The sequence below is a fragment of the Triturus cristatus genome, chromosome 11 (genome assembly GCF_964204655.1).
Source record: "Triturus cristatus chromosome 11, aTriCri1.1, whole genome shotgun sequence".
Taxonomy (NCBI): Eukaryota; Metazoa; Chordata; class Amphibia; order Caudata; family Salamandridae; genus Triturus; species Triturus cristatus.
The window spans coordinates 491731376-491745817 of record NC_140594.1 but is presented as its reverse complement, the minus strand read 5'-3'; the positions used below and the strand labels follow the sequence as shown (position 1 = coordinate 491745817).

General features: G+C 46.6%; 1 long non-coding RNA gene across 1 annotated transcript in view; it reads left to right on the top strand.

Annotated features, from left to right (window-relative positions):
- LOC146784463 (uncharacterized) overlaps positions 1-14442 on the top strand; it is a 45413-nt gene that overhangs the window by 29818 nt on the left and 1153 nt on the right. The window contains exon 3 of the long non-coding RNA XR_014970821.1: positions 8959-9136. This is a non-coding gene — a long non-coding RNA (uncharacterized LOC146784463). The remainder of the gene's footprint in view (positions 1-8958; positions 9137-14442) is intronic.

The following is a 14442-nucleotide window of genomic DNA, read 5'->3' as shown; positions in this document are numbered from 1 at the left end:
AGTATCGCATACCCAGCGCTCCGCCCGCCTTTCCGGAGCTTCTTCCCCAGGGCCGGCCGGGTGTCTTGGGGTGCTCTCCCACCTTGTTGAAAATCCCTCGCTCCTGTTACTATCTCCGCTGGTGCCACTCTCGCTGTGCATTGTGTCCTCCTTTGGCCTCTCTGGATCTGAGGATTAACAGGGCAATCCTAGCTGCCAAGGGTGAATCAGAAGACACCACCTACTCTTTCTGCTTTCGGAGACCTGTTGACACAGACTGGGACTGTCGTGGAGCAGCGTTACTTCTGATCTTCGCCCTGCTTGCATATCCGGTAACGGGGAGGAGCATGTAGAAAGGAAAGGGGGAGGCGATTGGAGAGTACTGGAACTCACATATGTTTGTTTCCTATGTTCTAAGTTTAGGCTATACATTATAGAAGACTTCGCCCCAGATTGCCCTCTTAAAGCATACTGCCATCCTACAGCAGACCCTAGGTATTCCTTTATGCACCTTCCTTGTTATTGGTGAACACCGTTCCACTTTATATCTGCTTTTCTTAGCCTCTCCCCTAATTCTAACATTCCTTTTTAGACACGCTATCCAGGGAGCTCTACAAAGACCTGATACATCCATGTTGAGACATCCAGAAAGAGCAGCGGACTGTGGCTGCGGAGATCTCTTCCCCTCTTTCATTGTTTTGTTTCCCTGCTTTCCCCTAGTGCCTGTGCTCTCTAGGGTCTGATAGAGGCATTAGGTGGTAGTGGAAGGCAGGGGCTAGCAACGACATCATCACAGACTCCGTGGCGTTCCTGCAGAATCTCTTACGGGTAAGATCTTTACAGATATGCCGGGCAACAAAAGAGAAAATTATCCATAGATTCAATCTTGTCCACACAAAAGGGGCACTTATCACTACCAAGAGGGCTCCAACTTTTTGTTAGCCCTCGCAGTGGTAGGGAGCCTACTCTAAACTGGTGGTACAGTTTACGGTCAAAATGCTTCATAATAGTGTCCCAATATCCTTCATAAGCGGACTCGTCCTTAAGAACGATTTTCGAAGAGAAAGCAGCTGTGTTTGGATTGGCCCAGAGATCACCCATCCCAAGATCAAACAGCAAAGATTTAATTCCAGACAGCCAGGTAATCCTGTGTGAACCCTCAAGCCCTTTAACTTCCAAAAGGGCTTTAGCGTAAGTAGACAATTCTGGTGTGGTCCACAGACGACGCCAAAACGCCAGGGGCCTGTACCTTGCCATATCCTCTAGGGACTGGAGGCCTAGATCATATAATAATGGAATACAAGGTGATGATTGGGGAAGCCCTATTGTGGACCTAAGAAATTTATTCTGAGCAATCGTTAGTTTGGACAAATTACTAAATCCCCACAATTCGGCTCCATATAAAATAGCAGGAAGAATCTTGGAACCGTAAATCTTCATCAGGGGGGCTATAGGTTTAGTTAAGGAATGACTATGCTCTTTCAACAGTGCTCCACCTAGTTGGGCGTGTTTAAGAACAAGGAGGTCCAGCTGTTGCGACCAGCTACAATTCTCACTAAAAGTGACCCCCAGGTAGGTGAACACAGCCGTTTGATCCAAACTAACACCACCCAAACAAACCTGCGCACTAACACGCCTAGGGCCACGAAAAACCATAAACTTTGTCTTTCCTACATATATTTCCAACTCATGTTCACGGCAAAATAACTCAAAACGAGACAAGGCTAACTGCAAGCCCTGTCTTGTCTTGGAAATCAGGAGAGTATCATCCGCGAACATGAGGAGGGGGATCTTCATACCAGCCAGGGTTGGGGCATCAGTTGGATGGTTGGAAAAGTAACTTATAACCCTGTTAATGAATAGTGAGAACAGGGTAGGGGCAAGCACACACCCTTGTCGAACACCTTTCGAAACCTTAAATCTTTCTGTCACCTCCCCTGGTTTACCCCATCGGACACGGGCATACGTATTGTCGTGAATGTTTACCCGAAACAACACCAGCTCTTTAGGCATACCCATCTTCAGAAGAGCTTCCCATAACTTGGCCCTTGGCACAAGGTCAAACGTGGACCGTAGGTCCACAATGGCCGCAAAGAGCATACCACCCCCCAGATAAACCTCCTTCCAGTATAAAAGGACAACCCTAAGCGCTTGATCCAGGGTCCCTATATGAGGTTGAAACCCCGCCTGGAGGGGGGTCAACACATTGGTTTCAGTCTTCCAATTTTGAATGCGTCCCAACACTAGACGAGCTATGATTTTTTGTACTGCGTCTATAAGACTAATCGGCCTGTAGTTGGCCGGGGCAGAGCGATCGCCTTTCTTATAGATCGGCAAAATCTCAGCCCCAAGCCACGAGTCAGGGACAGCAGCTCCACCCGCAAGGCCATTAGCTAACATCGTCAGGTACGGGACCCATACATATTGCTCTTGGATGAATAAATCGGCAGGGATGCAATCAGGTCCCGGGGCTTTGCCACTCCTAATACTTTTTAATACGGTCTTCACCTCGCAGGGGGAAAATTCCAAGGGGGTTTCAAAAACGGGTGAAAATGAATTAAAAACGGGCTTATTACTGACCATAAACTGCTCCTCAAAATACGCAACCCACTGCTGGGGCTCTACATGACTAGAGGGCCGGATATCAAGTGGACGATTACCCCATTTAAGAAGGTGCCAAAATTGAACCATATTACGACCGTCGCAAGCCTGGTACAAATCCCTCCAGCGGTCCTCATCCCAATTTTGCTTGGCCTTTAGTTGGGTGGATTTGTAGGCAGTCCTGCATTTTTGGATGGAAACAGGTAGCCTGGATTTAATGGCCTGGATCAACGCACTTTGGGCCTTTCTACAATCTTTGTCGAACCAGTTACAAGATCTCAAGTCTTTACCTTTGCCAGTAGAAGGTAAAGCACTAACAAAGAAAGATTTGAGTTCTGTAAATAGTGCACAATGTATTTCCCGAATATTACCCTTGATCATATCCTGGGACTTCAAGCAGTTAAGTGTAACCATGGTGTTACTAACCAAGTTCCTGATAGAAACCCGAGTATCCTCACTTGTGGCGATCTTGGGCCATCGCACCCTTCTTTGATCATTAGTAAGAATTACATCAGCAGATGCACAAGCATCAGTGATCATGAGGGAGCTAGTAAAACTATTGTCGTTAATGGAAGCGACAAGAGGATTGTGGTCACTCTCTACTCTACTTGTTACCACCATGTCAACAATAAGAAACCACATCTCCAGGTTAACTAAAATATAGTCGATACGACTCCCGGTTCTACCGTTATCAAAAGTCATCCTCCCAACCCTATCTGATTTAGTTCTCCCATTAACGGCTCTCACGCCCAGGTTTAAACATAAGCCCTTCATATACAGGGCAGCTTGAGTCCATTTCCTTATGGGAGTCAGCTCCAACTGGGGAACACCCCAGAGAGAATCTTCAACCTCAGTTAGATCCCCACTATCTACACCCAAGGGCTCAAAACAAGTATTAAAGTCTCCAGCCACTAACTTGTTAATGGACTTCAGTTCTGACCCCAAAAGGCTCTCCAAAAGTAAACAAGTTGGAGAGCATCTCCCACCCGGGAGACCCCTCACATAGATGTTGATAATGAGGAGATTAAGGCCTTTTGTAGATTGGACCCTAATAACCAGTACATCTGGGCTATCTATTGGGACCTCTACCACTGAAACACCCTCACATTGGCGAACCCACGTGGTTAAACCACCCATCGGTCTACCCCTAAGACCCTTGGCCGCTGGTTTAAAAAAATTCAAAAAACCTGTACGGAATAGGGGGACCGTTGCCCAAGTCTCTTGAAATGACCAAATATCTATACCATCAATAAAACTTACCCAGTCAGGAATATCTAGCCTAGATGCCAGGCCAGCAATATTCCATGAGCCAATTTTCAAGAGCGAGCTAACAGGGCCAGTGGCCACCACCTGACAGGGCTCATTCAAGGGGTCAACTAAACTGACCCTAGGAGGCTGTATAGAAATGGGGGAATTAGGCAGACAGAGAATTTCTCTAGGAGGCGATAGCAAGGCACTATCCGAACCCACTTGACATAAGGGAACCGAAACCCCAGGTGCTTTCGGCAAGAGATGATCAAAACTAACCTTGCATCAATCATTATCCTCCAATGAGGTTAAAATGTCAAAGCGATTAGATGTCATGATGGACTGGTTTAACCTTGTGGGGAGGCTCTGCAGAACTGACAATCCCTCATGAACTGGATACTTCCTGGCTTATAAAAAAAGCCCAGAGGGAGAATTTTGATCACATTGGGCGCAGTTGCATGTTGAGAAGCAACATCTAATATGTATTCGACCAGTGACTGAGACCTGAAGCTCAACACCACACAATCACCTGGTAGGGACTTATAGGACTGGCCGATCCAGTTGATACGCCTCACCATTTTGAAGTCATCAAACAAAGCCTTGCAATTCCCTACTCTAGTCCCTAGGTAGTGCAGGGATTTATTCTTAAGGCTAGACCAATGTTCATAGGTCCCATCCGTAAGAGGTGGGACGTTTGCTAAAACTATTGAGTAAGGGGTGGCTTCGGGGGGGAGGTGCAGATTTGGAAGTGTGTTAGAGACCCCGGCTCCCACCTCTTCATTTCTTACCCTGTTAACTAAAGGAGGACAGCTTTGTTCATCATGGAGATTATAACCCCTATTAGGAGCCGCTTCCGTAGCTAAGATTTGATCCTTCACTACCCGTCTGGGAGGATTAGCTGACGGGGCCCTAGATGTCATAGTCGATCTAACATTACTATCCTCTATGATATTGCCATCGGACATCACCCCATTCGTCTGTGGAGCTAGCCCCACAGCTGAATTCTTACTACTAATAAATTTAGCTTCAATCATGTCTAACCTCTCTACCACCAAATCCAATCTGTGTAAAACGGGTTCTAAAAGGGCAACTAATTGGTCCCTAAAACCAGCACTTAGGGAATCCAGGCGGGGCTGGATCGTAGCCTGCGTTAGTGTTTTACCCTTGGGATCTAAGCCCTTCCCCTTTACAAGAGACCCTCTGGGCACTGGTTGAGCCAGCAAAACAGTTTGCTTGCTGGAGCCTTGTCCTTTTCTTTTTATAATCGGTGGTTCTTTCTTTTTCCCTTTGTGGGCCATCCTCCCTCTGGTTGTGACCCTAGGTGTGCTCAATATACTATCACATCCCTGGGACATGTCAGGAGTACCCGTTGTAGGTGTAGTAAGCAGGGGAGGATGGGGGGTGCTGTCATCAATACAGGGATAGCTGGTGGCAGGTGGGGCTACCTGTGGCTGGGCACAGGGCAATGAGAAAGCAGGTTCTAAAGAGAGTCCACGTTCAACAGTTTGAATCTCAAGATTCAGTGCCGACTCTGCCCTGATTAGATAATCATCTAAAGTCCCCCCCACCCTATCACCAGCCTTCCTCTTGGTCATGTTGGAAAAAGTTCCAAGACCCACCCCAAACAAAAACAAAACACTTTCCCCAGATAGCAACTCAACAATCAACAGACAGGGAACCGGTAAACGGCGAATAGGGCAAGGTTCGAAACTATCTCTAACTATACAGCATTTAGAAGGGCCCCACAAAGGTACATATGCTACTGTGCTCGAAACTTATCTTGCAACTCGAGCCTTAGCCGTACCCAACAGCTTAGCGGACTGGCCCAGCCCAGCCTCTTCCTGGCACTGACGGGCAAGGACGGGTCCGCCCTTGGCCCGGGCTTTGCCCGGGCGAGGCCGCGCGCGTCCCACGCTGCGGGAGGCGCTCCCGGAATTTATGAACCAGGGAGGCAAACAGCAGCACTGATGGTAGGTTTATGGAGATAGAAAGCCCTCCGGCCGTTCCCCACACAGAGTTGAAGAAAGCAAGGATTAAGTTTTGGCGCGTCCTGCGCTGCGGGAGGCGCTCCCGGAATTTATGTTCCTCTGCGCCCTCTAGTGACGCTCAGCGTCAGTTCGCAAAAGCCACCTGGGAGTTGTAGGCGAGGCACAGCCGTTTCCCTCACGGCGAAACCAGGGAGGCAAACAGCAGCACTGATGGTAGGATTATGGAGGTAGAAAGCCCTCCGGCCGTTCCCCACACAGAGTTGAAGAAAGCAAGGATTAAGTATTGGCGCGTCCCGCGCTGCGGGAGGCGCTCCCGGAATTTATGGTCCTCTGTGCCCTCTAGTGACGCTCGGCGTCAGTTCGCTAAAGCCCCCTGGGAGTTGTAGGCGAGGCACAGCTGTTTCCCTCACGGAGAAACCAGGGAGGCAAACAGCAGCACTGATGGTAGGTTTATGGAGGTAGAAAGCCCTCCGGCCGTTCCCCACACAGAGTTGAAGAAAGCAAGGATTAAGTTTTGGCGCGTCCCGCACTGCGGAGGCGCTCCCGGAATTTATGGTCCTCTGCGCCCTCTAGTGACGCTCGGCGTCAGTTCGCAAAGCCCCCTGGGAGTTGTAGGCGAGGCACAGCCGTTTCCCTCGCGGCGAAACCAGGGAGGCAAACAGCAGCACTGATGGTAGGTTTATGGAGGTAGAAAGCCCTCCGGCCGTTCCCCACACAGAGTTGAAGAAAGCAAGGATTAAGTTTTTGCGCGTCCCCATTTGTTACACTATTCAAAGAATCCAGGTGAAGCCCCTCTCTCTTCTTTCAGCATCAGCCTGAAACGTCTTAAGCGAGAAAGAAGGGAAACCTCCAGTCAGAGCACAGGCTGCAGAGGAGTCAGTTCCCTGCTCTGACTGTAACATGAACCCGGAAGTCCCAGCGCAGCCAGAGAGGGGCAGACAATGTCAGTAACCCAATATAAGTTTAACTGCCCCAGTGTTAGAGTCTCATTGCATCTGTGCCCCAGTCGCAGTTATGGACCTACGAGTGCTAATGTTCCAGTGTCACAGTCAAAATCCCAGTAGCCTTGTGTCAATGTATCCATATCACTTTGTCAGTGTCCCCCAATTAGTATTCATGTGCAAGTGCTGGTGCACCATTTCCTGTGTTGGTGCTACAATGCAACCACCCAGTGTCAGTGTCTAACTTGCCCTTACCCTTGTCTCATGTTACTTCCTTATGTTCGAGTTAGTGTCCATGCGTTGTGGCATAGCCGTGTTGTTGTCCCAATGTTTTTGACCTCATGTCAGAGTCCCAACATTAGTGTTTGTGATCTGTCAGTGTGCGTGGGTCAGTGTCACAGAGTCAGTGTTAATGCATGTGTCAGTGTCCCTCTGTTTGCTCCATCGTAAGTGTTTAATTAGCAATGTCAGTGACTATTTTCTAATCTACCAGTGTCAGGTCCTTAATTCTGTGTTACACTCTCAATGTCATTATGCCAGTGATTCTGTATGTTTCTCCATGTGCCAGTGTCAGCATCCCATTATTAATGTACTCATGTTAGTTTCAGTGTCTCTGTGTCAGTATTCTTTTGTGCCAGTGTCAGCGTCTACATATTTAGCCACGGTTATGATGGCAGTTTCGGCCCATTACGAAATGCTAAATGGCCTTTTCATATGTTCAGAGGCCCAAAAACTGTGGCAATTTGCGATTTGTACATGTCAGAAATCGAAAATTGCAACCACAATTAAAGGAATCTCGAATATGGATTACTTATTTGTGATTCCTAAAGCACATGTACAAAGTAGTTCCTAAATACGAATTCGGCATTTAGGAAATGCTATTACCATCGACCCAAAGTCGATGGTAACCATGTGCAAAATTTAAAAATGCATTTTTCAATGTGACATGAAGTGCACATATGCCCCTAGGGCATTTGTGCACTCACATGTGCACTACAAATTTCGGAGTGTCTCCAGGGGGGCCTTAAGGCCAGAGGCACCCTTGGGTTTGGATTTCTTAAATAGGAAATTTGCAATTTAGGAAATGCAAAACCATTCGTAACTATGGGCCTCAGGCCCATAGGAATGAATGGTTTAGGGCTTCCTAATAGCAATTTCCTAATAGCGATTCTTACTCTGTAGGAATCGTTATTAGGGAATCGCAGGGTATGTACATACCGATTTGCATTTCCGAAATAGTGATTTCATAAGAATCACTATTTAGGAAATGCAAAAAGGAACCTTCGTACAGCTGGTCCCTAGTGTACATGTTAGTGTTCCACTGTCAGTATGAATTGTGTGGGTCTATATACTAGTGAATCTATGTCAGTATTCTTGTTGTTCTTGTGTCAATATCCCAATATCAGGGTCTATGAGTTCTTAACGACAGGCCAGATCCCCAGTGCTGTGCCTCCAAGTCAGTACTCTTATGCTAGTATTTGTGTGTTGTGTCAAAGTCCTGATGTGGTGCCTGAGTATCAGCAGTGACAGTATGCCAGTGTCCATGCGACAATCTCTCAGTGTTACTGCCCCATGCCATTGTTCTGACATCAGTGATTGTGTCCTCTGTCAGCATTGAAATGTCACTGTCCACAAATTAGTGATTTAGTTCCTCTGTCAGTGTTCCAGTATCTGTCTACCATTGGCAGTTTCCCAGTATCAATGCACATATGTTGGTGTTGCTGTTTGGTGGCTGTCGCTGCTGTGTCAGTGTCAAAATATCAGTTTGGTTCCCCTGTGTCAGGACACTAGTAACAATGTTTGTGGCCCATTCCAACATCCCAGAGAGACGTTTTTCACATCTGTATTGGTGCTCATGTTTCAGTGCCTCTTGTGCCAATGTATAGGGCCAGTGTTAATTTGTTAGTGTCAATATTCTAGTGATAGTGACAGTGTCCATGTGCCTGTGCCATTGTGTCAGTGTCACATTTGTTAGAATTTATGTGTCAGCAAATCTTTGTCACTGACCCCTTGTCAGTGTGCCCATGTCAATGTCCACATATCAGTGATGCTGTTCCTGTGCTAGCAAAAGTGCTGGTGCTCATTTTTCTGTATCAATGTGTCATTGATTTTGCCCTGTATGTCAGTTTCCTAATGTCAGGCTGAGTCACTGTGCCAATGTTCTAATCTTTGTGCCCCTCATGATGTCTTTTGTTTCTTAGAAACTACTTATACCATCCTAATTCCACTTCTAAGCACTAAGCTGATTGAAGATCCCTGAGGAATGAAGGCGGAGATGGATGAGAGATCTGGTGATCTAAAAAGTGGATCAAGGAGGGATAGTTTGAAAAATGTTGAGAACTTGGGAAAGTTGGCAACTAAAACATTATTTTCACTAAGGTATGCATTACAGTCACTCGTGGCATTCTTCCCACATCACACTGATTTTTGTAGATGATTATGCAGAAGCAGCATCTCTGATTACACACACACAGAACATGTCTTTAATTTTAGGTTACAAGCTGAATATATTCAGAGGAGAGGAAAGTGTTAACACAAGTTACGCATTTCTTTCAAAATCTATCCCTTTACCTGCCAGTACCGCCTGATACCATTTGCAAGTAGCAGGGGTTTTCCATGCCAGGCTCTCCTTGGCTACAGCCCTTACTACCTAACAGCCAAAGGGCAGTGCATGGACATTAATTAGTTATGATGAACTTGTCAAAGACTGAAGTCTTATACTTCCCTTCCCCTTTGGTGGTTACCTCTCTTCCCACCTCAATGTTCTTTCCTTCAGACACCTTCACTTTAAGACCACCTGCAAGAAATCTTTGTGTTCTCTTTAGTTCATCTATGGAAATGGAATCCTTCATCATTTCCTTAACTACTGCTGCTAAGTATCAAATTCTGAACATTTGCAAGATCCAATCCTGAATCCCTTGCCACACAGCTAAACCACAGTTCATCCCACTAGTATTACACAGATTTTACAACTGCAACAGCTTACTGGTGGGCCGCTCAGACCACTCTTTCTCCTCACTGGCAGCCATCTTAAATTGCACTGCACCAACCTGAGACACTGGTTCCTAAAATTTGTAATGGCACCTCCCAAGTCTACCGCTCATATATCTATACACTCGCAATCACTTACAACTACCAAACAGTACCTCCAAATGTCATCCAAACCACACTCTGCTGCATCCAGGTAGCAATACTTTGACTCATTAGGACCACATCATTGAAGTGGCGGCTCGCCGACAGAGTGATGCTGGGTGGTGGGCTGGGTGGGGGGGGGGGGTAGTGGAGTCTGCCATACGACGTACAGGAGTAAGGTAAGTAATTAAACAAATAAAACTATTTACCTTGCGTGCACTGCATTGCCGAGTTGGCGATCCAGCTCGCGCAAGGACATTTTTAAATGTATTTAATTACTTACTTTACTCCTATCCGTCGTATGTCGGAATATACTACCCCCCACCTTGCCCCTCCCCCGCCCCACCCACCGCCCCGAAGCACTCCCTCTGCGAGCCAGCACTGCATCATTGGAAGCCCCTCCTAATGCCAACAGGACTGGTCCCCCTTTGGGGAGTAAAAACCCACTGTTAAAAGCATATTTTGTCAAAACAAAACTACAATTGCTAACAGCCTCTCCCATCCCTCAAATATGTACAGTGCTTGATTAAAAAAAGATAGTTCTCAAGAGTCCACTGCAGTTTGTACCACCTACCATCCCTGCCAGCACTTGCACTACCATTACCAACACCACCTACTTACAATTACACTCTACAAATGAAACACTCTGGACTATATCCAGTGGGTAGGAGCAGTGACTCCCCCACCCCCATGCATATTTTCCCCATGATTTCGATAGAAACCAGAGGGTCCCGAAAACAAAGAAGCTAAGGAATCTTATATTCTAAAACTATCAAAATTATCATGGGGACACCATTAAGATGCATGCAAACCAGGTTCCCCACACATGCTAAAAACGTAATAAGGTTTGCAAAGAATGGCACACACACGCAAAGGCAAATACATTTCCTTGGCCAAAGGAGGGAGCTTTCGACACTAACAACTTGAACTCATGAGAACATACATACAAATCAAATGCACAGGTCAAAAGAAAGATAAGAGACAGGCATTATTAGAACTACGGGCCATCTTTGAGGAAGCCCAGATCGACAGTCGTGCACTACAGATGGCAAACAAGGTGTTAGCAACTTCCCCACCATATGTAGGTATGGGAGTGTTGTTGCCCACACTCCCCACATTAGGATACTCCAATCTGCCAGTTTAAGAAATCGGCGGGCCCCCCACCGAACACCGAGCGGTTAAGTCCAGGAATGAGAGACTAACAGTCAACACATAGGTGAGAGAAAACTGAAAATAAAGTGTACAACAAATAGTTGTTTTGCAAAAAATAGCGAAGATAAGACTACTGGGTCCTTTTGGTTTGCATCCGTCTTTTATTTGTGTTCTTCTTCAAAAAACACACATGGAGCCAATGCATTTTGCCCATAAAAAGGCTTCCTCAAGGCTGCCAACATGCAAAAAACATAATTGTAACAGTATGAATGAATGTACAATGAGAGATGAAAACTCTTAGGTGCATTTTTAAATTCAAGTAAAAAATATACAAACCCACAACATAGACAAACACAATCTAAAATGTTCCGTTATAGAATCACACCCAAAAAAGTTCATAACATACAATATCCCAGCATTACATCACATATCATATGGCAGTTGGACTAAGCCCAGGGATACCTGAATGCAGCTTACATTCAGCCACAGTGAGGCCAGTCAGCCGCCGTACCCTCGTAACAGGGATCAGGTAGTTGCAACAGCAACCGCAGACAGGGAACCCAGACCAACAGGGACCAGGGCCACAGCCTCGTCAGGGAGGGGTAACTGTCTGGAGAGATAATGCCTTCACACAAACAAACAGTCCAAATGCGCGGCACGATAAAACACCAGAGTAAAATACCACCCATTCGCCCACATCCCAAGACTTAACTGTACCAAAGCTAAAAGAAGGATCAATGAGACAATGTTGGGAATACAAACTTTTACTTGCATCTGGGGATTCAGGGCTGCTGTATGTATTCTGTCAAACAGATATCCTCACTAAAGTTTGCCATTCAGGGTGCAAGCAGGAGCCAAGACCCCACTTTCTTTTGCTGATCCTCCAGGGCAGGGCAGGGCTTGAAGGCCAGACCCCAGGAGGAAGCCAGTCTGATGAGGGGACAGGGCAGCTCCTAGACCAAGTACTTACAAAACAGGCACCCAGGTCCCCGTGTCCAAAGTCAATAGGGATGGGTTCAAATAACCAGGTCGAAAGGTCCCGATTTTTGGCCATTCGGCCCCAGACCGATGTTTCCTTCATGGCATGGAATTCCAACAGCCCCCCAAAAACTAGAAGTCTCTGGCCAGATGGACACCCCCTTTCAGTTCTAAGATGAAGCTGTCTTCAAGTGGTGGGAACCAGGATTCCCATACACCTGGGGTAGTGAAAATCCCATAACCTCCACAGCACACGCACAAGAGTAAATATGTTGTGAGGCTCACACATGGCGTTGAGTCATTCAAGAGATTCGTCAGGTCAGCCAGACGTTCCGGACTTGCAAGGCATTCATGGTCTAGTTCTCATCCCTAAGCAAAGTTCTGGGAGGGTTCTTGGATTTGGCCCCGGGGTCCCAAGTTCTAATGATCTTGCCATTGTTTTCTTTTCTTTCCTTTGGGTTTTTCAAATCTCCAAAGTCTGGTCACCATGCCATACCACTCCAAAATAGCGACAGGAACATGCCAGCTAGTTGGAAGTCCATATCAACAAGAACTGCAGTGCAAACACAACTTAGAATACGTGGTCCGAGGGAAAGGGGGTGCATGAGAGAGGGGAGGCTGCAAAACCCATCAGAGCTCCACGCAAGATTAGAATGCAGAATGTGCTCACCCCGTATAAGGCCCGGCAATTAACCAACGCACCAGGCCTCACATACACAATACGGAGAAAGCAGTAAGCCCGACCTCGGACAACACAAGACATCACGATCAGGGGCACATGGGGGCCACAGAACGACTTTCCAACTCCCTCCACCTCATGGTAAGTGAAATAGCAGATTGTGGAAGATCTTGGGAAGCGCCCAAAAACCAAAAAAAGTAGCCCAAAGTTAGCCCAAAAAGTAGTCTCTAGAGAAAGGGTGGAACCAATATATCTGGTACCACAAGGAAGGAGCACATTGTTTACGCATGGCGAGACACACATGATCTCAGGGTACGTTGTAACAACCAACAACACTAAACAGTGGCACGCCCCCCCTTGTACAGTCCCACGCATGTGTAGGCTGAAAGCAACCCACGCTGATGGCACACCCATGCACACATCAGGAGAGACAGTCTCTGAAAACTGGCAGCACCCAAAAACCACTAGATAAAAACTGATACGATCCATCCCTATAATGGCAGGAACACTCCATAAAACACTAATCCAAGCACCAGTTAGGTACGAAGGCCCATAAAATAGATTAATTTGCCTGATTACCCATAAGCCACCTTTAAGCTTTAACCATTAAAAAGATACCATGATTGGGGCCACCTTCTGGTGCCTCACTAAAAATTGCATGAAAGGAGTGTGAAGAGCTGACCCCTAAGGGAAATAAAGGAACCCTGAAGAAAAGATCATTAACAACGGTGCACATGCAATGTTTTTCTGAATTAACAAATGAACCAAGGTCTTATCAAAACGGTCTGCAATCAAACCTTCAAATGCACCACCTTTAAGCTGCCACATAATCACCCCAACGCAAATCTAAAGTGTGTGACACAAAGTGATGAACTGCACTGTGAACTTTTTCAGGGCCACAGACATCTCCCCTGGATCCACATTGAAGAGGTGCAATGTTCAATTACAAGTTATGTTTTTTTACACTTCAATATACCCTCTTGCTAGTTTGGGTGCTACCACACCAATTCGCTGCTAAAAAACCACCTGTCCAAGTGGAGTCTCTTGCGAAAGTATCACAGTGCTTGTGTAGTGATCTCTCCCACCTCACTTATAATTACACCAACCCAAACAGTAGCATTCCAATTGCACTACACAGTACCTTTTTACACAACACGTGGTATCAGCACATGACCGCCGTTGGCTCTAAAACTTCAACAAGGTGGTGTTACATCTGTTTGCTGATACTGCATGCAGTAGGCACAGATAGACTTTACTTGTCCCAAAAGGTAGCCCCATAAAAAGCAAAATGCCTTCTCAACTTATACCAATGCAGAATCAGGGCCAAAATCCAGCCCAGCAAGGTAGAGCCCCACAGAGTAGTAGGGAATCTGACCCGCTACGAGTCCAACCCAATGGCTCTATACCTTTTCACTGAGCCTAGCGATATTCAACTGAGCTAGACAGGATGCGCAGAAAGGACACGGTAGCAAAACCCCCATATCAATGCACAAACACATCTGCTCCTGCCTCCATTTATGGTCCAAGGGTGGCCCTTAGCGTATCTGGGGCGGTCTTCTTTAACAACAAGTGGACCCCGACATGGAGTTTCTGTGTAAATCATCCAGCTCAATGATACAAAGGGAAATAGGTATTGTAAGGGTGGGTTGAACGAAAGCATAGACACCTCATGTCAGGAAGTCTGGGATACCGAGGTGGGTGGATACACTTGGCGGAAGGGAAGGGCCAACCCCTAATTGTATGG